This window comes from Mesoplodon bidens (genome assembly GCF_964165515.1).
Source record: "Mesoplodon bidens genome assembly, chromosome: 7".
Lineage (NCBI taxonomy): Eukaryota > Metazoa > Chordata > Mammalia > Artiodactyla > Ziphiidae > Mesoplodon > Mesoplodon bidens.
Genome location: NC_138164.1, coordinates 43,900,249 through 43,925,641, shown reverse-complemented (window position 1 = coordinate 43,925,641; position 25,393 = coordinate 43,900,249). Strand labels below are relative to the sequence as shown.

Below are 25,393 nucleotides of genomic sequence, written 5' to 3'. Positions count from 1 at the left end.
TATTATTTATTCTGCAAATTGCTTCCCAGAGGATCATTTTTTAAATGCAACTTGTATTATATCTCTCCCTTACTTAAACCCACTTACTGTCTCAGTGTCACACTTAAAATAGACTTAGTTTAACTCTTACCACTCAAATATGTGAAACCATGGTGCTCTTGTTGTTCTTATACCTGCATGTTATAATATACATATCATAATTTTGTCCCATTGAGGCTAAGAACTTTTTCTAATGTCTGGGGATGTTTATAGGTCAATCTGGCTATTAAAATTTCGATCACTATCCAGTTTATACTCCCGGTCTCAGGGCTTCCTTCCTTCTTTATCCATACCTTTAAAAGATGTATGTCCTTTCCAGGGTTAGGAAGAAGATTGGGGTGTATGTAAGGGTGGCCCATTGGTTGAAACAAAATTGTGTAGTTGGGTCTGGTTATTTTTCTGCCAGCATTCTCTCCTGGTATTATCATCTGCTCTAGCCTCAGGCACTGGTGGTGGACAGCTGTTATCCATATTACATGCCATATTAAGTGACAAGCAGGTACCCAGCTGGCTCCTACTCTATAGCCATTTTATATCAATTTTTAGAAAGAAGCAGTACTGCTTCTTTCCTTTATTCCCAGCAGCCTCTAAGTACACCACATGCTGGCCCCGACTTGCCCAGACCTTGTGAGGATGTAAATACAGGCCCTTGCTACTCAAAGTGTGATAAGAGGCCAGTAGAATCTGTATGACTAGGGAGCAACTTGAAGATGAAGACTCTGCTCCCCTCCCTCACTAGAACTACTGAATTAGTGCCTGCATTTAAATGAGATCCTAGGGTGATCAAGTATGAGAAACTGGCCGAGGCCTCTAGGACCCCTAGAAATATTCACCTCACCTGTTGCCATTCTCTGTTCCTTCACAATATATGAATTTGTAGAATCTGTGTTAGCCAGTTTCTTCATCTGTAAAATGGGAACTATAATGCCTACCTTGGCGGATTATGATGATGTATATAAAATATTCAGCACAGTACCTTAGATGTGGCAAGTGTTACATAGTGGTAGCCACTATTAAGTCTGCGTCTTTATCTTCTTGAATTTTGACAGCCTTTGGAAGTCTTCGTAAATAAGTCACCGACCTCCCCAAACAACTGCTAACCTACATCAGGGATGTTGGTGCCCGAAAGTTAAGTGAGAATGGGGTTGTGGCTGGTTTAAAATTAAAGATATGCTTAATTTTCAGTTAAAGTGCATAACTAGTATAGCTTTGGGAATCTAAGAGTTTGCCTGCCTTCCAGGGTTGAGTGGTTGATTTCTAGAAATATCAGATGTTAATGCTTGTAGCTCTGATCTGGGAGAATATATTAAAAGACACTCCATATCATAGTGAGAAGGGAAACACAAATCAAAAACATAGTGAGATACTACCACCAAAACCTATTTGAATGGCTAAAATAGAAGTACAGTAATACCAAGTATTGATGAAGATGTGAAGCTGTAATTCTCTTACATTGGTAGGGTTATAAATGGTATAACCAGTTTGGAAAAGTGTTTAGCAGTTTCTTAAAAAGTTAACAACAATAAAAGGAACAAACTCCAGCAGGCAGAAAATCAGTAAAGACATAGTTGAACTCAACAATGTCATCGTAAACTGGGTATAATTGACATTTGTAGATTCCTTTACCCAACAACAGCAGAATACACAGTCTTCTCAAGTTCACATAGAACACTCACCAAGACAGACCACATTCTGGGCCATAGAACACACCTTAACAGATCCAAAAAATAATTGAAATATACAATGTCTGCACTCAGACCACAATGGAATTAAATTAGAAACCAGTAATAGAAAGATAGCTGAAAAATCCCCAATTAAATGTGGAGATTAAACAACACATTTCTAAGTAACTGTGGGTCAAAGAAGAAATCGCAAAAGAAAATTTAAAAATATTTTGAACAAAATGAAAATGAAAACACAACAAAATTCATGGGATGTGGTGAAAACAGTGCTTAGGGGGAGATACATAGTAATAAATGCATATAGTGGAAAGGAAGAAAGATTTAAAATCAATAATCTAAGCTTTCACCTTTGGAAACTAGAAAAAGAAGAGCAAATTAAATCCAAAGTAAGCAGAGGAAAAGAAATATTAAGAATTTGAGCAGAAATCAATGAAATGGAAAAGAAAAAAAATCAATAGAGAAAAATCAATGAAACCAAAAGCTGATTCTCTGAAAACTTCAATAAAATTGATAAGCCTCTAGTCAAGCTAACAAAAAAGAAGAAAAAGGACATAAGTTACTACTATCTGAAAAGAGGGACATCACTATAGATCCTATGGGCATTAAAAAGATAATAAAAGAATACTATGAACAACTTTTCACTCACAAATTTGATAACCTAGGTGAAATGGACTACTTCCTTGCCAAAATTCACACAAGAAGAAACAGACAATCTGAAGAGGCCTATATGTATTTTTAAAATTGACTCAACAATTAATAACCTTCCAAAATGGAAATCCCCAGGCCCAGTTGTGTTCACTGGTGAATTCTACCACACTCTTGAGGAAGAAATTATACCAGTTCCCCATAATATATTTCAGAAGACACAAGCAAAAGGAATACTTTATAACTTAGTCTATGAAACCAGCATTACCCTGGTAACAAAACCAGACAAAGACATTACAAGAAAACAAAACTACAGACCAGTATCTCTCATGAACATAGGTACAAAACTTCTTAACAAAATATTAGCAAATTAAATCCAACAATGTAAAAAAAGACTTATACACCATAATCAAGTGATATTTATCCCAGTTATGCAGGGCTGTTTCAACATTCAAAAATCAATTAATGTAATCCATCACTTCAACAGGCTAAAAAAGAAAAATCACATGATCCTATCGATAGATGCAAAAAACATTTGACAAAATTCAACACCCATTCATTATACAAAGTTCTCGGTAAACTAGAAGTAGAGGAAAAACTGCATCAACTTGATAAAGAATACCTACAAATAATCTACAACTAACATCATACTTCATGATGAGAAACACAAAGCTTTTCCAGTAAGATCAGGTACAAGGCAAGGATGTCCCCTTTTATCACTCCTTTGCAGTATTACCCTGGAATTTCTAGCGAATACTATAGGACAAGAAAAGGAAATTAAAAGTATACAGATTGAAAAGGAAGAAATAAAACTGTCTTCATTTTCAGATGACAATATCATCAATGTAGAAACCCTGAAAGAATCAACAGAAAAACCTTCTGGAACTAATAAGTGATTACAGCAAGATTGCAGGTTACTAGGTTAATATACAAAAGTCAATTGCTTTCTTACACACCAGTTTTCAATTAAAAACACAGTATCATTTACATTAACATTTCCAAAATGAAATACTTAGGTATAAATGTTAACAACATATATATAAGATCTATATGAGGAAAACTATGAAACTCTGATGAATGAAATTAAAGAAGTACTAAATAAATTGAGAGACATTCCATACTGATGGGCGGGAAAACTTAATATTGTTATGTTTCCAAGATATCAACTCTTTCCAAGATTTGATGCAAACGTAATCAAAATAACAGAAAGTTATTTTGTAGATATTGATAAACTGATTCCAAAGCTTGTATGTAGAAGCCAAAGACCCAGAATAGCCAAGACAACATTGAAGGAGAAGAACAAAGCTGGAGGACTGACAGTTTTTGACTTCAAGACTTACTGTGAAGCTACACTAATCAAGACACTGTGGTATTGGCAAAAGAACAGATGAATAAACCAATGGAAGATAATAGCCCAGAAACAGACCCATGTAAATAGTTAATTGATATTTGGCAAAGGAGCAAATTCAACACAATGGAATAAAGAGTCTTTTCAACAAATGGTGTTGGAAAAACTGGACATCAACATACGCAAAAAAATTAATCTAGGCACAGGCCTCAAACACTTCACCAAAATTAACTTAAAATGGACCAGAGACTTCTATGTATGATGCAACACTACAAAACTTCTAGGAGAAAATCTGCTATAGATGACCTTGGGTATGGTGATGACTTTTTAGATGCAACGCCAAAGACTGGATCGATGAAAGAAATAATAAACTAGACTTCACTAAAATTAAAAACTTCTGCTCTGCAAAAAGACTTTATCAAGAGAATGAGAAGACAAGCCACAGATTGAGAGAAATTATTTTTAAAAGGCACATCTGATAAAGAACTGTTATCTAAAGTACAAAGAACCCTTAAAACTCAACAGTAAGAAAACAAATAACTTGATTTTTAAAATTGGCAAAAACCTTAACAGATATCTCATCAAAGAAGATATACAGATGGCAAATAAGCATATGAAAAGATGTTACACATCATATGTCATCAGAGAAATGAAAATTAAAACAATGAGATACCACTACAAACGTATTAGAATGGCCAAAATCTGGAACACTGACAACACCAATGCTGGCAAGGATATGGAACAGCAGGAATTCTCATTCATTGCTGGTGGGAATGCAAAATGGTACAGCCACTTTGGAAGACAGTTTAGCAGTTTCTGACAAAACTGATCATACTTTTACCATACGATTCAGCAACTCTGCTCCTTGCTATTCACCCACATGAGCTGAAAACTTATGTCCACACAAAATTTGCACATGGATGTCTATAGTAGCTTTGTTCATCATTCACAAAACTTGGGAACAACCAAGATGTGCTTCAGTAGGTGAATAGATAAACTGTGGTACATCTAGACAATGGAATTTTATTCAATGCAAAAAGGAAATGCATTACAGAGCCATGAAAAACCATGGAGGAAACTCTAATGCATATTACTAAGTCAAAGAAGCCAATCTGAAAAGGCTACAGAGTGTGTGATTCCAATTATACAACATTCTGGGAAATGCACAACTCTGGAGACTCTAAAGAGATAGGTGGTTACCAGTGGTTGCAGAGAGGGAGGGATGAAGAGACAAAGCAGAGAGGATTTTTAGGGCTATGAAACTACTCTATATGAATCTACTAGATAATTATATGTCATACATTTCTCTAAACTCAGAATTTGCAACATGAAGAGTGAACCCTAATTTAAACAATGGATTTTAGGTGATAATGAGGTGTCACTGTAGTTTCATCAGTTGTAACAAATGTACCAGTCTGTGTAGGATCTTGATAGCTGGGGAGACTGTGCCTTTGTAGAGGCAAGGAAATCTATTTTTTTGGCATTACTTTCAAGTTTAATTATTAAATAACTGAGAAAAATTGGTAGAAGTTGATGGACTATAAAGCAAATGTAATAAAGATAAATAATATCAATAGAAAGTTTTCTGTAATCAAGAATTTAGTTCTTGATTTCAGATCCCATCAATAGCTTTAATTAATTAAAACAACTGTAATTGAAGTTATAAATAGGCCCTTGGATTGTTTCCTAATGTAATTAATGGAGAATAATAAATTGTTTGAACTTATTAGAAAAAGATTTAAATTTCCGACAGACCTGACGTGAAGTGCTAATCCCAGTGAAGGAAACATATTACTTGGGAGAAGGTATTAACAATGGTGTGCTGGTACTTGTTTAATAGCTAGCTTTCTGGGAAAAAAAATAAACAGAAGGGCTGATTTGTAGTTTTGAGACAAGGAAATCTTTGTATGGGAAATCTCTATACCTGCCATTCAAATTTTCTGTGAACCTAAAAGTGTTATAAAATATGAAGTCTATTTTTAAGTATATCATATGGGTACATTGAATGTGCTTAATGAATTGTCCAATTCCAAAGTGTATTTTCTATTCTATAACACATCTCCTTGTGACTAGTACTCTGTCTCTCACTGCAGTAGAATGTCTGTCCAAAATAGAGTACAAGGAAGGAGAGACAACTGTGACCGAGGCAAGAATTTTGGATCTAGAATTCCACCAAAAGAAGCCAGTTCAGGCCAAGAGGAAAAGCACGTATTTTTACATAAATTAAATCTCCACTTATGGATCATGGCACTGAAGATGCTGACAGCTGCCAGGTGCTCTGTGAAGGCCATGTTCCCACCAACTATTCTAGGCCACTCTTGGGAGATTTTCCTTGGCCATGAGACCTCACTGAGGAGCTTCTCTTTTAAACACAACATTCCTCCAGCAGCTAAGTATGGTGGGTGGCACACTGTGACTGTGATTCCTGGGGATGGCATTGGACCTGAACTTATGCTGCACATCAAGAATGTGTTCAGACGTGTGTGTGCCCGTGGACTTTGAGGAGGTGCAGGTTACCTCCACTCCTAGTGAAGAGGAAGAAGTTCACAGTGCCATGATGGCCGTCCATCAAAACCACGTGGCCTTGATGGGCAACTCTGAAACTGACTACAACCTACCATCATCTCACAAATCACAAAAGTGTGTTTCTCAGTACTCTAGATCTCTATGCCAGCATCGTTCGTTTTAAGAGTCTACTAGGTGTGGAAACTAGGCACAAGACATAGATATCTTAGTTGTTCGGGAAAGCACAGAAGGTGAATACAGCAACCTGGAGCATGCGAGTGTGAAAGGAGTGATAGAGAGCCTTAAAGATCATTCCTAAGGCCAAGCCTTTGCATGTTGCTGAATATGCTTTCTAGCTGGCCCAGCAGATGGGGTGTGAAAAAGTGATGGCTGTGCACAAGGCCAACATCATGAAACTGGGAGATGGTCTCTTCCTCCAGTGCTGTCGGGAGGTGGCATCCTACTATCCTCAGCTCATTTTTGAGGGCATGATTGTGGATAACGCCACCATGCAGCTGGTATCCTGGCCCCAGCAGTTTGATGTCATGGTGATGCCCAGTCTTTATGGCAACATTGTCAATAACGTCTGCACAGAGTTGGTTGGGGGAGCAGGCCTTGTACCTAGTGCCAACTATGGCCACATATATGCGGTGTTTGAAATGGCCTGAAGGCAATCAGGCAAGACTATAACCAATAAAAATGTGGCCAACCCTACTGCCATGCTGCTGGCAAGTTGTATCATTCTGGATTACCTCAAGTTCCATTCCTATGCCACCTCCATTCGTATTGCAGCCTTGGCATCCATGGAGAACAAAGACATCCAAACTCCAGACATTGGAGGCCAGGATACCACATCGGATGTCATTCAAAATACCTTAGATGACATCAGTGTTGCCAATTAAGCAGTCAGTGCCTTAGAGGCTGAGCTAGCCTTCAAATTCCTTCCTGTCCCACACTTTACATTACTCTACCCAGTCAGAAAGCCCAGCCAGCTTGGCTAATGTGGACTCTAGAGTAAACTAGCTCCTGTTCCAACTTAGAAGAGGTAGGGGGAGGGAATCAAGTCTGATTTTTTTTCTATTAAATTTGAATGCCATAAATGCCATGAACATTGCTGGTTTAAATTTGCCATACCTATTTTGTTGTCTCTATACTGAGGAATTCTTCTCTATTTTAATCCACAATTCACACTTTTCTATGAGATGATACAGTGAATAAATCAAAGTTGTTCGTAGAGTCCTGGGTCTTTTCCAGAACTTGGCACACTGATTTTCTCTTATCTGGGTCATTAAAATTCTTCAAACCAGCCTGCAAAGGAGTGTGGCTTCTCTCTAGAGGTTGTTAATGAGTTAATTGGTGCAATAAAATTTGCCTACAAAATATACATCGTCATTTTAATAATAAATAAGGTACCATAAAGCTGAGCTAGTTCAGAATGCTTCCACTCCCTCCTAGGTATCCTATCTTTTCCCCTGGTCTTGTTTATGTGAGGAAGGAATTTTTACCGGTGTAATTTTTCAAACTTGGGCATCTCTGAGTACCGCAGCACTCCTGCAAAGGGGGTTCTTGAATTCCTTCCTTGAGCCTCTAAGCTCAAGAGTCTAGACATTATATACCCAGTTAACAGGCACTGGGCCCATGACTCTTTGCTATACAAATAGAACCATGGACTGTAAACTCCATGCTCACTGCTTTACAATCTTCCATGGTTTACTTTCTTTTAATCTCTCTTTCAAAGAGAGAGTGTACATAAGAAAATGAAAAACACTAAGCTCGTTTGAATGTTTACTGTCATTTTATTATAATATATTTTATTTACAGTAATTCTAAGGTCATAGGTGGGAGAAACACAAACAAAAATGATAATTTTATTAGTGCTGGGAAATATTTATTACTCAAGTAGGAAATAAAAGCAATGACTATAAAAATTTACAGCAGTTTTATCGGCAGGAATAGCTTGCAGATAGAAGGGAGATTGAGAAAAATAGTAAATCCTTAATAATATTTTGGAAACCTCTGTGTCTCAGCTATAACCCTTGGATCCTACCATGGTTCTTGGGCCATAAGTTAAAGACATTGGACTGAGACCTGAAAAAGTCCTTATGGTTTCCAAAAGGCTCTGTCTTATATTACCTTAATCTCAACTATCCTCGTTATGTATAATGTCAGGGCTCAGGGTTTGGAAAACCAAGCGCTAGTTTGAGGGGATTTAATTTGAGGAGGAAATGACTACCTTCAACCCTATCTAGAAGTCTTTCTTGAAGAACAAGGCAAGCAGGGAGAAGTCAATTATAAAATAATGATGGTATTCCTTTTATTGGACACTAAACATGTCATTGGCCATGGCTGCCACTGACCTGTATGGTGCTTTCCTCTGGGCAGATATAGACCTGGAACCAGAGGCATGGCTTGATGAGTGGAGAAGGGATGGATTTTTGGCTTGAAGTCCCCCTACCTCCAATGCTACATGAACCCGTACTACCTTAACCCACTCTCCCCACTCTGTACCCCTTTCTCTCGTGGCTAGGGAAATTTACTCATCGCAGAGCCAGCCCAACTTCAGACAGTAGCCCAACTATTGGCTTTTATCTGACAATGGGAATTTATGCTGATAGATACATTTGAGCTGAAGTTTCCCCTCTTAGTTAAAGATGACTGTTTCCAAAATCTTCCCATAGTTTTTGGGCCAGACTGCTGTGATGGCACCTAATACACCACAGTGGAATTTTCCATTTATCAGTATTTGATATTCCCACTTAGCTATGAACATCTCTAGGGTAAATACCATGTATTCTTTTTCCTTGTCCTCTGTATCCCCTAACATAATGACTGGTACATACAAAATAAGTAATATGTTTATTGAATCAACCAAAAAATGAATGATATGGGTGACACTGCCTAACTTTTCTTATATGTAACATGAGATAATAACTATACCTACCTCATAGTGTTGTTGGGAAAATAGAGCAAGAAGATACACATAAAGCTGGTAGCACTGTGCCTGTCCAATGGTTAGTGCTTGGTGTAGTTTATAAATTATTATTTTCATTAGTATCCATTATATACCATTCTAAAAGCTAGTTCTGAGGAGAACTGGGAAATGCTATTAATTCATTACTGTCTTTGGAATTTACTGGATAAGTTACTTTACCTATTACTCTATTATGGGTTTGTAACTGACTTTCAACTAGGGTAGCAAATCATATCTGCTTATTCATCAAGTCCCCTTATCTCTCTCCTTTTTATTTCTTGAATCCAGCCATCTCTCTTCTTTCTCACTTACCCCTCCTTTCTCATTAGCCTTTCTCATCTTTGGTGACTTCCCAATCTCTGTTCCTTCTCTACCTTGTGTCCTGCCTATAGTTTAGTCCACTTAAATCTATTTCTACAGTGCACTCAGCCTGAACTTTCTAAAAGGGAAATAGGATCATTTCACTTCCTTACCTAACACTTCTCATTGAACAGCTTTCTTTTGGCCTTGAAAGAAAGTCACCTGAGCACAGCATGAAAGACCTTCCATATTCTGATCTCTGCTTCCTTCTCCAGGTTCACCATTTCTACCCCCTCTCCCCATCCCAATAACAATACAAAATGGCACAAGAGAGTGCAAGCAGAGCTCACTGTCAAAGAGCCATGTATTCTTTCTAGTTCAGGCCTTTGTATGTGGTCTTGCTTCTTCTCCCCTTCAGGAGATGATCTCCTTGTCATCTAGAGGACTAGATGTAATTGTCACCACCTTTGGGAAGCCTTCCTTGATTAGCTCTTTCCATTCCCTGCTGAGATTGAAGGGAGGAACTCCCAGTTCCCCCAGAGTCCTCTGTGTATCCTATTTAGTGTTTTTCTCTCCAGTTGTCATTACATGCTTTCCTTCCCATCAACCTTATTATACAATGTGTTCCTTGGCAACAGGGGCAGTTGAGTCATTGATCACCATAGCATCAGCACCTAGGACAGGGACAAGCTCTTAGCGTATGCTCATTCTAAATATTAATGGAAGGAAATAGGAAGGAAGGTCAAAGGAAGGAAGAAAAGAATGGGCTGAATTCCCAGGTAGGAGTGGAGGATTGGAAGAACTAATCTATTGCAAAATTCTCCTGTTTGGCTCCAGTCTATGAACCTTTACAAGATTGCTTCTCTCTAGAGAGCACTAAAGCCCTCAAGGCCATAAAACGGGTAGTTGGCAGCCTGCCTTTGTTTCTTGAGAAGATTTCTGTATTATTATTACATAATTTTTATCTTAGGTTTGTCAGTTTATTCTGCTTTGTTTAAAGCTAAATTCTGCTATCAATAAATATCAATACAAAGTTGGACAGCTAAACGGTATCACTCTGTAAATATCTTTCCTCACCACCATCTTCATAGATTTGGTTTTCTAGAAGGATGTTTTAACATTCTTACTTCAGCTTTCTGGTATTCAAAATCTTGTTAGGGGACATCTCTGAATTTTGGGGAAAACAATGAATCTGTTTAAAATGTCAACAGGGAAGATTCCTCTAAGAACCAGGAAAACCTGTGTTTTTCACCATGAATTTGTGCCTTTCTTCTACTAGATAATGTGAGGTATTTAATCAATTGAAAGTTTCCCTCATTGCCTTGGCTACTAGCAGGCACAGGAAAAAGCCTTCAGCAATTTTTTCCTCTCTGAAATTTTCTCTTGTCATTCTATTACTTGATTTTAATGTATTTTGCTCTATTAATTTCACCTTCTTATATTTTGTTTTACTGTAAGGCACTTAAATCACACTTAAGGAACACAAAAGGAGAACCGGGTTGTTCACCTCTTCCTTCTTTTCCTTCATTCTAGTTCATTTTCAACATTGGCATCAGACAAATCTCCTTAAAGCAGTGTTTAGATTTCCATTACTCTGTTCCCTCAATTTGTAATGTATTCAAAACCCTCCATAATTTTAGCTCACACTGTCTTTCCACTCTTAAAAGTTCCAATTTTCCTAGATAATGTTCCAGGCAATATAGATACCTTCATTTACCTAAGTACAACCTTTTCTTTTCCTTCTATGTAATGTAATTCCTCTCATTAAGGAATTTCCCAGTTGAGTCTCTGCCTATTACAAGTCTACCCATTATTCAAGGTTCCAAAAGTACTTCCTTTACGAGAAGGTTTCTGATTACCCCTATCCAGATGTACTCCCCTTATCCTCTCTGAATACACAAAACCCTTTTATTGGACTTTTGAACTTGTTCATTTCACATTTTGTCTTGTATTAATTTTTTATCTACTTGACTTGAGCCTTAATAAATTATATGCTCCTTGAGGATAGGGATATTTTAGCCCATGTTCTGGATCTCGTATTACTCAACATAGTGCATTGTATGTAGTAGGTACTAATTAAATACATACCAAATTGAATTGAAGATAATAATGATTTTAGCTAATAATTTTTTTGTTTCTTATGTGCCATGCATAATTCTTCATGCTTTGCATGAAGAATTTTATTTAATTCTCATATTAGATGAGAATTTTATTTAATTCTCAGATGATTATTATTGTATTCCCAATTTTATAGATGAGAAAACTGAGGCATGTAGATGTTAAAAAATTGGTCTAAGATCACACAATTAACAGGCGGTGAAGCCTGAGTTCTAGTTCTGGCACTGTGGCTCTAGAACCCAGGTGTTTAAATAGTCATGAGGGTTTGTACATGGTGAATTTCTCATACTCTTATATGAAAGTCGATTAGGTTTCAGCAATAGATCTCTGTTCATTATACCACAGCTATCTCCTAATGTAATCTATAGGAAAAGTTATTGCTAACATTTTTTGAACCCTTAATATTGTGTTAGGTACTGTCTTAGATGGTTTACATATATTAACTCATTTAATCCTCATATGAGTCAATTATATTGACAAAGAAACCGAAGCACAGAAAAGGTAATTGACTTGCTCAAGGTCAATCAGATTTTAAATAGTGGAGCCAGTGTTTAACCACTATTACTAAACTGCTTCCCCACATTTTAGGTTGTGTAGATAGCCCAGGATGAGAAAGGCAGAATATCTAGATAATCAGGAGAATAGTGCCGGAATCAAGCATCACATGTTGGATATGGTAAATCAAATAGTCGAACTGTTTCTTAGTAGTAATGGCAGATAAAAAAAGACAAAACATGGAAAAGAAATGATGTGTTGTTGAAACAAGAGAATAAAATAATGATAGGAAGTGGAAAAGAAATGCTGAATTTTGCAAAGAGGAGAATTTTGAATAAATTTATCCAGTTCTGGATCATTACAGAGGTTGCAAGAAACTGACAGTATTACTGGGGGCTCAGCTGAGAATATGTAAAATATCTGCGGGAAGCTGTTACAGAGTTAGAAATTTTTTGAAGGGGGACACTTGGTTCTTGGAGTTTGTCTGACAACTTGCATAACCTGGGGACTCAATGCGGTAAAGTCTTCTTCACATCGAAATGAATTTGCTTATGCTGACATGGGAAGCTACATATATTGCATTTATGATTGCTCTAAGAAATGCAAGGAAAAGAGAAAAGAGACACATTGAAAATGGAAAACAAAAATGACTCAACTTCACAAAGCAATTTAAAAATTGGAATATCTGGGCTTCCCTGGTGGCACAGTGGTTGAGAGTCCGCCTACCGATGCAGGGGACACGGGTTCATGCTCCGGACTGGGAAGATCCCACATGCCGCAGAGCGGCTGGGCCCGTGAGCCATGGCCGCTGAGCCTGCGCATCCAGAGCCTGTGCTCCGCAACGGGAGGGGTCACAGCAGTGAGAGGCCCGCGTACCGCAAAAAAAAAAAAAAAATTGGAATATCTTGTTACCAATTTTGCAAATGCTTAAAAACCAACACAGTCTGAGTAAAAACAGTGTCTACTGAGAAAGACATTAGTCTGGGCTTTCATCTGCTTAAACATCTGGTTTGCTAGAGCTAGTGCCAAATAGATGTAAATGAATGGTTGTTGCCACAAGGGAGGAAGATTGCCACAAGGGAGAAAGAAAATATTGTGTATGTTCAAGTACAAGGTATTTCCCCCTTTTTTGTCCCTCAGAAAAAAAGAATTCCCTTAAATTCAAATCCTTATAATGTTCTTATATTAACAGGTATTCTGTCAGTTCTTTGATTTTGAATGACAAAGTATTTGGAGTAGGAAAAAAAAAGGACATTAGCTATGCCAGTTTGGGGCTTTTATAGAAATTATCTGTAGAATAAATTTTTAAAGGAGGCAAAAAAAATATCCCTCAACCAAAAGTGAGTCATTATTCCTGGGAGCATATTGTCATAATTGCAAGTATTGAGTGTCATTATATATGTACCTTTTAAAAATCACTTAATGACAAATTTCAGGTTTTGGTCACACTGTGGAGATCATATATATTTACCTACTAGACAAATGGGGAAATAAATCCTAATATTATACAACTGGATTCTTGTGACTTTGCTTGAGATTTCCAATGAAAGCGTCAAATACAGATTCAAAAAGTGCTTTATCTCAAACAACTTAGACCGATGGGATGATGATAGGTTTGGAAAACTTTAGAGAACTTGAAAAATGACTCTGGGTTGGGGAAGACCTTGAGGTCAAGATTCGTGGGAAGAGATTAAATGAAATTATTTCAATGTCATGGTAAAGGAAAAAGTAATAATTCTAAATTAATCTATTATTTAATATCACCTATTAAATAATGCATTCAAAACAACTATGTGTAATAACTGAATCCATAAATCAAATAGTATGCATAGATAGTTATCTAATTAATATGTCCCTCAGAGTTCTTCAACTTTGCCCAGAATACTTTTTCTTCCTGTTTTCTTTTTTAGATCTTATCACTGATAAAAAAGGAATCATTTTCCTTATATTTCGAGTTGCTTCCTATTTAGGCATTTACATTATCTCCTAAATGGAACATGGGAAATGAGAAAAATGAAAGAAAATAGATTTTGAAGTTATTGTGCAGAAATCTATAATAGCAAAGGAAGAAGTCGAGATTTCTGGGAATATTAGTAGTACTGTGGGAAAAAATGCAAAGGAATTTCAAATGAAATAATATTTAACTATTTAAGGCTGTGGCTGGAGCCATACCTAGGGTACTTATCTAGGTTTGATTTTTCAGATTGATAAAAGATGTAATTTCTGTGAAAAAGCATGGTGTCACAAATCAACTATATGCCATATACCAGAAAAAGATGTTGGAAAGCGTGGTTTATAAATAACGTGTTTACTCCACGGTAAGAAAAGTCTCTGGGATTGATCCTTTTCAAGGTATTCATGTTGTGATGGAATTAGGTTATTTGGATGCCAATTTTATTCTTGCCAGCAGCAAGGTACTTGTTGCACAGTAACTTCATCCATCTGTTCTTTTACTTCTTCACTTGTTCCTCAGTGTTGTTTGTCCTCCATTGAACACTTGCTTTGAGCTGGGTGCTGTGCAAACCACTGAGGGTGCAGCTTGCCTATCAATGTCCTTTCTCTTGAGGATCCCTCGGGGCTGAGGGAATCAACAATCATCCAGGAATTACAGTCATACCTTGTTTTATTGTTCATCACTTTATTGTGTTTTTAACAACTTGAAGTTTAGTGGCAACCCCACATCAAGCAAGTCTGTTGACACCATTCTTCCAACAGCATTTGTTCACTTCGTGTCTCTGTATCATTTTGGTAAAATTCTTGCAATATTTCAAACGTTTTTATTAGTATATTTTTATGGTGATCTGTGATCAGTGATCTTTGATGTTACGATTGCAGAAAGATTACGACTTGCTGATGAATCAGATGGTGGTCAGCATTTTTTAGCAATAATTTTTTTTTTAATCAAGGTATGTACCTTGTGTTTTTAGACATAATGTTATGGTATACTTCATAAACTACAGTATGGTGTAAACATAAATTTTACATGCACTGAGAAACCAGAACATTTGTGTGATTCGCTTTATTGCAATTTTTGCTTTATTGTGGTGGTCTGGAACCGAACCTGCAGTATCTCTGAGGTACAAAATGGAGTGTGATAAGTATTGTAATAGAGGTATAAGCAAGATGCCATGAGAGCACAGAAGAGGAGAAATCAGAAATTTTCCCAGAGTAAGTTGTGCCTCTATGGGGGAGAGAGGGAGAGAGGGAGGGAGGGAGGGAGGGAGGGAGGAAGAGAGGGAGGGAGGGAGGGAGGGGGAGAGAGAGAGAGAGAGAGAAAGAAAGAGAGAAAGAAAAAGAAAGAAAGAAAGAAAGAAAGAAAGAGAGAGAGAGAGAGAGAAAGAGAGAAAGAGAGAAAGAGAGAAAGAGAGAAAGAAAGAAAGAAAGAAAGAAAGAAAGAAAGAAGAAGTAGGAGACAGAAGGGGAGGACCCTGACTGGGAGAGCTCTTAATACCATCACAAGCCACTTATCTGCCCATTACCTGATACTCACAGCTTTTACTCTTAACTCCCATCCTTTCTTATTTTGCATGTAATTACTGTTGAACTCATTTTACCTACAAAACCTGCCCTAATGATGTTTATCTAAAAGGTAAGATTTTCAAGGTTTAAGGGGAGCATCTGATTTTTCTGTGAAGTGATTTTTTTGGAATGAACTCTTTACATTGATTAGTGAACCTGATTAGACGCCTCATCGTAGTTGACTCTAATTCTTGTGATTAGGAAGATTTATTATTTTTCTTAAGCTCCTTCTCAGCCCAACGCTGCTCTTCAAAGGCTTTCTGTTTTTTTTCATGTTTTTCTCTGTCAGTATCTCTGTGAACACGGTTCATCATTTTGTTCTTTCCAGCACCCTTCTTGTTTCCTTCATCTCTCTCGAATGCCTCCTTGATAGTGAACTAGATCTCTAGAAATATGTCGTCTTTTCTTCCTTGGTGATCAGCTCCAGAGTGAACTCCCTGCTCTGATACCATTTTGGTTTCTCACTCCTTCTGGAAATGGCCTTGCATTTCGTTTGACATTGTATCTGTTGCCCTCCTCCATCATCTTTCATCCTAATGGCAGTGGCATCATCTACTCCCCTGTTGGCCCTGAGAAGCTGCCCATAGGCTAGGCTCTGCCTGGGATCTGTCGTAGTTGCACATACGTCTTCTCTGTCATGGTAGCAAAAGGCATGCCCATGGCTTGAACATTCACCACACTCCTCTGGTTCAGGTAAATAAACAAACCACCACAACAGCATTTCCAGTGATAATAATCTTATCACTCTTCCACCCGATATTTTCATCTTCTTTTTCCAAGAAGCCACCTTTCTACAAAAAAGCTTGTCAAACTCTTGATCTTCTCCAGTGAGCCTATTTCCTGTCTGTTTAGAGCACTCCAGAAATGGGCAGCTGAGGGTATTAGCATTACTTGGCCATGGTTATTGTTTTCCTCCAGATTGACAGGTGCTTTTTATAGAATCCAGCTGAATTTCATTGGAAAAGAGCTTAAAATGCACAGGAGGAGGAAAGTACTTCTCTCAGGATCCCTGCTGAGCTGATAACAGTCTATGCTACGTCATCCATTTAAACAGAAATAAACATGCCTTGGGATTCCAGGAGCCTATTTTCAGCTTTATTAAGCTATTTTCGGGTTTATTAAGAAATCTGTGTTTATTTTTTCCAAACATCTTCAGTGTTGTTCATTTAGCTTTTCTCTGTGTGTGGATCAGTTAGAACCCTTGATGAGAACACAGACTTGGAATTCTGCTCTTTAGGGAAACACAACGCGTTCAGAGAAGAATAAAGAACCTGGAAGACTTCTGAGGGCCTAGGCAGAAACTTGTACTTAACTGGCTTTTCGTGGGGAAAAGTATTCCTGGTCAGATGTTGCCTGTGCCTGGGTCCTGGAAGATTTCACTGTTGGGTATTTTTTTCCTTTTAAAAGGTCCCTCGGATTTATACAGATTGGTCACCTGTAATAAGTCATACACTGCTCTAGGCCAGGGTCAGCTGTGTGTGTGTGTGTGTGTGTGTGTGTGTGATAGTAAATATTGTAGGTTTTGTGGGCCACGTGGTCTCTGTTACAAGTATTCAATGCTGTCATCTTAAAGCAACGGGAGCCACAGACAATAAATGTGACTGTGTTCTAATAAGACTTTACTTATGGACACTGTAATTTAAACTTCACATTATTTCCACGTCATGTAATATGACCCTGATATCACAGGACTTTCATCTGCCAGAAGGGAAATTAGGCAGTGAGCCTGCAAACACAAATAATGAAAATTATGTCAAGTTCTAAGGGAGGAAGAAAGAAAACCAAACAAAACAAGGGTACTGTAACTGAGAGCAACTGGTGGTTGAAGGACTGAGGATGTGGGTTGCTTGAACTAATCAGGGAAGGCTTTTCTGAGGTGGCATCTGAGCTTATCTCTGAATGATGCCTGAGAGATGTGAACATCTGGTGCAAGTAGCAGGAACAGGGAAAGGAAAGCACCGAGTCAGGGAGAGCTCTGGGCATTTGAAGAAGCAAGATGACTGGTTTTGCTGGAGAGGACATTGCCTGGCCCTCCTCTTTCCCTTCTGCAATGAGAGAGGGATGTGGTGATGGTCAGCTAGGACTCTGGCTCAGATGAAGGGCTTTGGGATTCATTCAGGTACCAGTGCCAGACCATAGGTAGGTTTAAAGTTGGAGTGATGGGAATTGTTTTAAGAATTTGGACAGGTCACTTTGGCTGCTGGGTGGATGAGAGATTGTGGTGGGGGAATGAGAGTGGAGGCCAGGTTGTTGGGAAAAGTGGTTAAGAGGCTTGTCTGAAATAGAGTCTTTTCCATTTACTTTCCTAACACTTTTCTTAAGGTCTGGATCTGACAGAGGCTAAGGAGACAGTGACGAAAAGTGATAAAATGTATAGCTCAGGTTGAACTACCAAATGAGATTTGCATCAATAACACTACCAAGAAATTAAGTCCATATTATACTCTGTAATGGCCTATATGGATATGGAAAAAGAATCTAAAAAAGAATGGATATATGTGTACGTATAGCTGGTTCACTTTGCTGTATACCTGAAACTAACATAACATTATAAATCAACTATACTCCGACAAAAGTTAAAAGAAAATTTTATTTTATTTTATTTATTTATTTTGCGGTACGTGGGCCTCTCACCGCTGTGGCCTCTCCCATTGTGGAGCACAGGCTCCAGACGCGCAGGCTCAGCAGCCATGGCTCACGGGCCCAGCCGCTCCTGGACCAGGGCATGAACCTGCGTCCCCTGCATTGGCAGGTGTACTCCCAACCACTGCGCCACCAGGGAAGCCCAAAAGAAAAATTTTTTAAAAAGAAATTAAGTCCACATTATTTCTATTACCTCAGCAGTGCTCACAATGACAGCTAACTATCTTGGGGGTGCTTGCTAGGTGTGGCATTATTTCATTTCATGTTCACAGAAATTCTGTGAGGTTGGTGTCTTTATTCACTCTATAGATGAAGAAACTAAATTGTAATAGGTTCTGCAATGAGCCAAGAGGTCTCAAAACTGGTAGGTGGCAGAGGGGGTCTAGGACCCCCGCTTATCTGACTCTTAAGTATGTGATCTTTTCCTTTACGTTTCAGTTATCTGTTACTGCACATCAAACAACCTGGAGTGCTGTGGCTTAAAATAACAATGGTTTATTCTTTCTTGTGATCTTGGGGTTGGCTGGGCTCAGTGAGTGGTTCTTCTGCTCAGTGTATTGTTAGCTGGGGTTATACGTGAGGCTACAATCAGATGGAGGCTCATCCAGGACATGGAACGTCCAAGATAATCTCATCCTCGTGGCTGGCAGTTGATGCTAGTTGGCTGAGGCATCTCTCTTCTCCTCCATGTGACATCTCAGCCATCGTTAGGCTAGACAGGCTTTCTTACTGCATGCTGGATGCACTCCAAAAGGGAGCAATGCAGAAAGACAAGCCAGCCCCAGTGTGTAAATGCTTATCAAGCTCTTCTTCTATGATACTCATTGAGGTCATTACCTCAGAGCAAGTCATACCACCAAGCCCAAAATTAAAGTGAAAAGAGAGGGACTTCCCTGGCAGTCCAGTAGTTAAGACTCCATGCTTCCAATGCAGGGGACACGGGTTCGATCCCTGGTCGGGGAACTAAGATCCCACATGCCGTATGGTATGACGCAGCCAAAAAATACAGTAGAATAGAATGGAATAGAATAGAGTACAATAGAATAGAATAGACAAAGCGAGAGAGAGGCATGGACATATATACACTACCAAACGTAAGGTAGATAGCTAGTGGGAAGCAGCCACATAGCACAGGGAGATCAGCTCAGTGCTTTGGGACCACCTGGAGGGGTGGGATAGGGAGGGTGGGAGGGAGGGAGATGCAAGAGGGAAGGGATATGGGAACAGATGTATATGTATAGCTGATTCACTTTGTTATAAAGCAGAAACTAATACACCATTGTGAAGCAATTATACTCCAATAAAGTTGTAAAAAAAAAGAAAAAAATTATATTGGAAAAAAATAGAATAGAATTGGAAGGAGATTCTACATGAGAGGTGGGTTCATTAGGATCCACCAATAACAATGGCATTGTTATTCTTGCTTCTGCCTTTATACAGAAATATATGGAAACTATTTCCTCTTTTGTGATATATCAGGACTCTTCTCAGCAACTAAGGATAAGCCAAGGCACCAGATAGGTATTGATCCATGTGTTGACCAGACATTTATTGTTCCATGATAGTTATTGTTCCTACTATGAGTGAAGCTAGGAACAGTGTGCTAGGAATTGTGAGTAAAGAAAAACTGGTTCTTTCCTCAAGGTGATTAGAGTCTAGAAGAAAACATGTATGATGCTATCAGATGAGTACCTAAAAAATACAGATGTGTGTTTGTGGATAGAAATACACCTTAAGATATATTTAAAATTGCTCTTATTGGAGGCCTGGATAAATTTCAGAAAGATGCTCTTCTTATAAAAATATACCTTTTTCCAGGTTGGTATGATTTTTTATATTGTGGAAGAAATTGAAGCATTTATTCTTCCAGAAAATTAGAGGGCATTGTGAAAAGTCAGTTTTTGTCAAAGATGAACTAATGTCCAAGTCCACTATTTTAAGAAGGAAAACTGCATCTGCTACCATGACCTTCAGCTTTGTTTGATCTCTGTAACCTTCTAGCAGTCAGCTTCCTATAAAAAACAACATAAAAAAGCCACTGGAATGAAAGCTTCTAATTTACTCATCACATGTATGACAGATCTCTAAGCAGTATAAACTTTTACATACAGTAGATGCTCATTTAATGTTAATATCTAAGCTGGCATCTGCTGTTCATTGTTATGGTATAGGTGTTTGGTATTCTAATGAGATTTAAAAACAAACAAAAAGTTACAATAGCATTTAACATGTGCTTACAATATTTCAGGCACTGTCAAAATGTCTTCTGTGTATCATTTCCTCTTGCCTTTTTGCATGTCTGTGATGTAGGTACTGTAATTATCTTCATTTTCTAGGTAGAAAAGTCTTAGGGAAAAGAGTTAAGTAACTTGTCCAAGAGACAGGCCTTGAACCTTGGACCTTTTGATTCCCAAACCCATTCTTTTTACCCCATACGTAACACAGATGTAGCAAGAGCTTGTAATGGGGAAGAACATTGGAATGACCTTCAGGAGACTTGAGTTCTAGTCCTTTGGGCTGAACTAACTAGCCATGTGATCTCAGATAAATCAACTTCTTTTGCTTGAAAAATAAAATTTAACTCTCTTCTCTAAAGCACAGACATTTGCAGCCCATATTTTTATGCTAATTTAGAGCCTACATTTTCTTCACAGCTTACATTGTATCTTCTGCACTCCTAATCTCCCTTATCCTACTGTGTTTTTTCGTTTTGTTTTTTACTTAGCATTTTCACCTTCTAATATTCTATATTCTGTATCCTCTGCTTAATTATTCTCCATTGTTTATCATCTGTCTCTCCTATTCAGGGATGCAGACTCCAGTGAGGGCTGGGACCTTTGTCTGCTTTGCTTCAAGGTGTATCCCAAGTGCTTCCAAAAGTTCCCAGCACATAGGAGGCCCCCAATAAATTTATAGTCATTCCTGTTAAGGAATGTGGTGGTGGAAGATAGGAAGAGGCATTCCGGGACGAAGAATATGGTGTAAGAAAGGACAATAAAACATTGGATATCTTGGTCTTTTAAGACATTTCATTTATGTGAGGAAGCAATATGGGAAGAAGATGGACCCATGCATAAGAGGCACAGTGGAGAGGTCTTCAGTGCCACACAAGAGAGTCCAAATTTTATTTGTTAGGTAATAGAAAGCCACTTTGATCACCAAGATTTACTAAGCCACCAAAATTTCCAGGCTGCAATCATTTGTTCTAAGAGAAAAACCTTAAGCTTAATTGTATTTTGAAGTAACATTTAACTTTCTTCTCTGAATGTATGTTCAGTCTTTCCTTGGGAATGACAGGAGGCATCAAGGAAATAAGAAATGATGTTTTACTCTGAGCTCAGTGTGAAAAATGTGCAGGTGAAGATGTGTTATTCCTTATTTATGGTTATTGAATTCGGAATTTAGCAGTAAAAATCTGCTATTTAAAGGATTGTTACACTGCAAAAGACTTGAGAAGCACATAGATTCTAGGGGTACCTAGAGAATCATTTGATGCCTGTTGGGTGACAAGCACAAATGCATTCAAATTAGTCATTATTGCCATTCTAGCAAGTAAAATGCAGTAATGTGTTTATCAAAAGGATGTTTCCAAGAGATATGAAGAGAATATGATAAATAGCAGAGCAAAAGTGTCATGCTACAAAGCCATGTGGTGAACAGAGGCTATCAAACTGTAGCCACTGCATAGTCTAAGGCAATATAGATTTTATGTATATATTACATTTTTATAAACATTTCATAAGCATCATTTTAAGAAAATAGCTGCATGTTTTTCTATTTTGAGCATTTATAATCATCTTAATCTTTCATACACTTTTGGACATTTCAGTTTCCAAATTCTCGTAATCGTAACTAACTCTGCAGTGAATATCTTAGTGTACATTTTTCCATATTGATTGTTTTCTGACGAGACCATACTCACAGTGGAATTAGTGGGTCAGAGGATATGAATTATTTTGCATCAATTCTGTCTGCTAATTTGGCTAGTGAAAACTGATACTTGTTAATTTTTTTTTAATTACTAATGAGGCTGAAATTATGTTGATTAGCCAGTTGTTTCCTTCTCTCTGAAATGCCTGCCCATGTCCTTGCACCTTTTATCTATTGGAGCCTAGTGTTTTTCATTTGGATACGACACTCAGAATTCTGCATCTGCAAAGGCCAAGTCTTTGGGTCAAGCCAAATTGTCAATATATCTCAAACAATTAATCAACTCATTGGAGCAGCTGGTCAATCTCCTGATGTGATGGGTCATTTCATCCATCCAAGTGGATCAATTTAGTGATACATCTGGTGGAATAAAGGTGCACCCAATAAATCACGTTAGGAAGTAGAGCTGAAAATCTGAGCATAAACTGCATCAACTAGTTCGACTTGCTCATGAGTTCACACACATCTCCCTTCTGATTCTTTCCAAAGTATAATAATGGTGATGACGGGAAGTTCAGGAAACTTCTGTTTGTGCACTAGGAACCTCTGCACTAATTGCAGTATATCAACCTTTTATCTTCTTTTGAGTTGGATGTTCTGAAAGCAATCTTCTCCTTGAAATTAACATCCTCAATTCTCTCCTTTCAGTGATGCTTTGCCAGATGAAACTCTCACTGACTTCATTTAATAAATGAGAAAGCTCATTCTCTCATTTATCATAGGTTGTACTCTGCCGTTGGATTCATGCCAGAATCAGAGATAAGGAGATTATAGGAAAGTGTATGAAATTATGAATGCAAGGTTGTTTATACTTCAGGTGAAAGGGGAATATTTTTTTTCGCATCTGATTCTGTGGAAGTTTTTTTTTGTTTGTTTTTGTTTTTTTAACAGTGGTATCTTTCAACTTTACCATTGTGACTCTGAGATGTAATAACATTTAGGGACAATAGAAGCCAAAGTCATCAGGCATAAAAGGGGTCTGAGTTCTTTTAATCTTATTTTATGCCGTGAATGGAAATTAGATTCTTTAACTATAGGTTTGTTCTATGAAGAATTAGGATGTTGACAGTGTGTCTTTTCTCATTATTTCCTTTTCAGTTATGCAATTTATTTATGTGTTTCTTTGGATATTTCCTCTAAAAATGAACACTCTGACTGCATTACTGCTGCATTATTGCTCTGCTTGAATGGTCCTTGGTGACTCTACATCAGGGGATACAATTTTCTCACAAAAGGTGTCATGGCTGTGAATACTGACAGCTCTTTGGCTAATTAAAATGTAAAAGATGTTAGTATCCATGAAGCTTTAATAGATTTATACCTGATCTGTTATGGATGGAAATACTCCATTTAGTCCATTTGCAGCTAGCCCCTAATACATACCTGCATGTGTGTGTGTGTTTTTTAATGAGATAAAAGAAAATTCAGATAACAGGAAAAAAATAATTAAAAGGACAGTTCCTTTTTCCTTTTACAAAATTATTCTGTACCCATTCCCAAGCACACATACATATTTACAGATACACACACACACACACACACACACACGAAAAGAACAGTGGCTCATGGTGAATATGTAATTGTTCTGGACTCAGGCAGACATGATTCCTATCTAGGCAGTCTGTTCTGAACATCTATCTACAGCAATGGAGCAGAAATCTAACCACATCCCTCAAAAGCCAGCCCAGGACAGAAGCATTCATTCTGTGATCTATACCATGATAAAATGTAGTGATGTGGATAGACCTAGAGTCTGTCATACAGAGTGAAGTAAGTCAGAAAGAGAAAGACAAATACCGTATGCTAACACATATATATGGAATTTTAAAAAATGTCATGAAGAACCTAGGGGTAAAACAGGAATAAAGACACAGACCTACTTGAGAATGGACTTGAGGATATGGGGAGGGGGAAGGGTAAGCTGTGACAAAGCGAAAGAGAGGCATGGACATATATACAGTACCAAACGTAAGGTAGATAGATAGTGGGAAGCAGCCGCAGAGCACAGGGAGATCAGCTCGGTGCTTTGTGACCGCCTGGAGGGGTGGGATGGGGAGAGTGGGAGGGAGGGAGACGCAGGAGGGAAGGGATGTGGGAACAGATGTATATGTATGACTGATTCACTTTGTTATAAAGCAGAAACTAATAAAAAAATTAAAAATAAATAAAATAAAAATAAAAAATAAAATGTGGTGATGTATTTCCCTAGCTTAAATTCTAAGCTAAAAGCCAAAAGCTTTTTATGTTTTTTCAGAAGAGAGCTTCATCTGAACCACTGCTTTAAGCTAGCAGATTGAGCCACAGTTCAGCAGCCTGCAGCTCAAATGGTCAGGTTGAACCCAAGATCAATTTTTTTTTTCTTTTTTTTTTTTTTTTTTTTTCTTTCTGCGGTATGCGGGCCTCTCACTCTTGTGGCCTCTCCCGTTGCGGAGCACAGGCTCCGGATGCGCAGGCCCAGCGGCCATAGCTCACGGGCCCAGCCGCTCCGCGGCATATGGGATCCTCCCAGACCGGGGCACGAACCCGTATCCCCTGCATCGGCAGGCGGACTCTCAACCACTGCGCCACCAGGGAGGCCCCAAGATCAATTTTTAATTGGTCAGTGACAGAAGCAAGTAAAACTAGCATTCAGAATTAATTTCTTAAAGTTATTAAGTGAGTATGGTTCTCTATTCTTATTTCAACTCAGAAGGATTCAGAGCTATTGGTCACGGGTAGCAACCAAACTAAACAAAAAACTTGTGTGAAACCAAGTGCTTAGCATTACTAAACACATGTAGGAAAGACCATGGGCTGTGTAGAATCAGACAGCTCTAGGTTGGAACCTTGGCCTTGTCACTTACCACTGAGGGACTTAGAGAAAGTTATTCAACTGCTCAGAGTCTCAGTGTCTTCATCTATAAAATGGGGATAAAACAGTAAATACCTCCTGAGGTTGTTGTAAAGCTTAAAGGAGAATCTGCATGTAAAGGAGGCTATAATGTATCATGGTACGGAGTTATCAAAGATAACAATATTGGTGGATGTAGCATCAACACTGTGTAAAAGGAAGCCAACCTGACTTGAAAATTGAGGTGCTGAGCTAAGACATCAAGGAAGAAAGCTGCTGAGAATGAGGGCAAATTCAGCCTCCCTAAACGTTCCCTCTGTGAGGGCTTCTAGGAGGTCATCCAGGGGAAATGTGACCTGTAAGACCCT

General features: G+C 38.2%; 1 protein-coding gene and 1 pseudogene across 2 annotated transcripts in view; both read left to right on the top strand.

Moving 5' to 3' along the window:
- NELL1 (neural EGFL like 1) overlaps nucleotides 1–25,393 on the top strand; it is a gene marked incomplete at both ends in the record, with an annotated part of 833,612 nt that overhangs the window by 586,008 nt on the left and 222,211 nt on the right. The window lies entirely within an intron of this gene.
- On the top strand, nucleotides 5,812–7,121 carry LOC308620107 (isocitrate dehydrogenase [NAD] subunit gamma, mitochondrial-like; annotated as a pseudogene). The gene has a single exon. The product of its transcript is annotated as an isocitrate dehydrogenase [NAD] subunit gamma, mitochondrial-like (transcript).